The 2,062-nt window shown below is 34.0% G+C and overlaps 1 non-coding gene across 1 annotated transcript; it reads left to right on the forward strand.

Annotated features, from left to right (window-relative positions):
* The first annotated feature begins 351 nt into the window (after window positions 1-351).
* Window positions 352-458, forward strand: LOC116477147 (U6 spliceosomal RNA). The gene has a single exon (XR_004250371.1). It is a non-coding gene; the product is annotated as a U6 spliceosomal RNA (small nuclear RNA).
* The last annotated feature ends 1,604 nt before the right edge of the window (window positions 459-2,062 follow it).

Consider the following 2,062-nt stretch of genomic DNA (forward strand, 5'->3'; position numbering starts at 1 on the left):
CTCCTGTCCTCTGTGTCATTGTTGTAATATATTTTACTTCTATGTAGGTAATGAACTCCACAGACTTTGTTATGTTTGCTTTAAATAGTCAAATATCTTTTAAAGAGATTAAGTAGGAAAAAAATGTTTTTATATTTGCCATTTCTAATGTTCTTTATTACATTGTGTGAATTGAAATTTTCATCAGTTATTTTCTTTCTGCCTGAAGAGGTTCCTTTAACATTTCTGCAGTTCTGCTGGTGATGAAATAGTTGTTCTCATTTTACTAGGAACATCTTTCTTTTTCATTTTCTTTTTCGGTACAATATGGTTACATTTATATTGGAACACGTATGTTTAGAAATGCATGGAGTACTTGCTTCAGCGGCACATATACTAAAATTGGAATAATACAGACAAAATTGGCTTGGCCCCTGCTCAAGGATGACACACAAATTCAAGAAGAGTTCCACATTTTTGTATTTAATGCACTAAACTGTGCACTTAAAAATAGTAGATTTTATGTTATATATATTTTACCTCAATAAAAAACATAGACATGGGTCTAGAAATACACATATAAAACTGTTAATATTGGCTTACTCCTTGGAAGAGGAGATGGGAGTGAAAGATAACTTTCAGGATTTAACTCCAATTTTTAAACTTTTGTTTGGAAATTATTTTAAACATAAAAAATTTGCAGGAGTTACTCAGATTATCCCATTTGCGTCACCATTCTCAATCTCTTTTTATATATACATTAAAAATACATCATCTATATCTGCATATGTATTTGTGTATAAACTAGATATATGTATATATATTTATGAACCATTTGAGGGGAAAATACTCAGCATATTTCCTAAAAATAGGGATTCTCCTTTATAACCACAGTACACTTAACAAATACAGTACATTTAGTTACTTTTTCTTTTCTTTTTTTTTTTTTTTTTGAGACGAAGTTTTGTTCTTGTTTTCCAGGCTGGAGTGCAATGCCATCCCGGCTAATTTTTTTTTAGTTAAGACAGGTTTCTCACTTGGCCGTCTGGTCGAATCAGGTGATCCCGTCCCTCGGCCAGGCGTGAGCCACTATGCCCAGCCACTTTTTCTTTTTTTTAATTGACAAGTAAAAATTGCATATATATTATGGTGTACAACATGATGTTTTGATATGTGTATATACATCGTGAAATGGCTAAAGTCATTTTGCATATGCATTACCTCACTTTTTTGTGGTGAGAATACTTAAAATCTCTCAAAAATTTTCAAGTATACAATGTATTATTATAAACTATAGTCATCTTGATGTTCAGTAGATCTCTTGAACTCATTCCTCCTGTTTAACTGAAATTTTGTTTCTTTTGACCAACATCTTCCCAATTACCACACCCACAGTCTCTGGTAACCATTATTTAACTCCTTGTTTCTATGAATATGACTTTTAAAAAATATTCTACATATAAGTGTGCCTGGTTTAGTTCACTCAAGATAATGTCCTCCATGTTCATCCATGTTGTCACAAATGACAAGATTTCTGTATTTTTAAAGGCTGAATGTATTCTGTTGTGCATATACACCACATTTTCTGAACACTTAGATTGATTCCATATCTTGGCTATTGTGAATAACGCTGCAATGAACATGAGACTGCAGATATCTCTTCGATACACAGATTTCATTTTCTTTGGATATATACCCAGAAGTGGGATTGCTGGATCATATGATAGTTCCATTTTTAGTTTTTTGAGGAAACGTTTACACTATTTTCCACAATTGCTGTACTAATTTATAGTCCCACCAACAGTGTGCAAGTCTTCCCTCTCTTCTACATCCTTGCCAATGCTTGTTATCTTTTATCTTTCAGGGAATAGCCATCCTAACAGGTGTGAGGTAATATCTCATTGGGGTTTCAGTTTGCATTTCCCTGATGATTAGAGATGTTGAGTATTTTTTTTTTCTTTGAGACAGAGTCTCACTCTGTCGCCCAGGCTGGAGTGCAGTGGCACAATCTTGGCTCACTGCAACCTCCACCTCCTAGGCTCAAGCGATTCTCCTGCCTCAGCCTCCCAAGTAGCTAGGATCA

The sequence above is a fragment of the Hylobates moloch genome, unplaced genomic scaffold (assembly GCF_009828535.3).
Source record: "Hylobates moloch isolate HMO894 unplaced genomic scaffold, HMol_V3 SCAFFOLD_2, whole genome shotgun sequence".
Taxonomy (NCBI): domain Eukaryota; kingdom Metazoa; phylum Chordata; class Mammalia; order Primates; family Hylobatidae; genus Hylobates; species Hylobates moloch.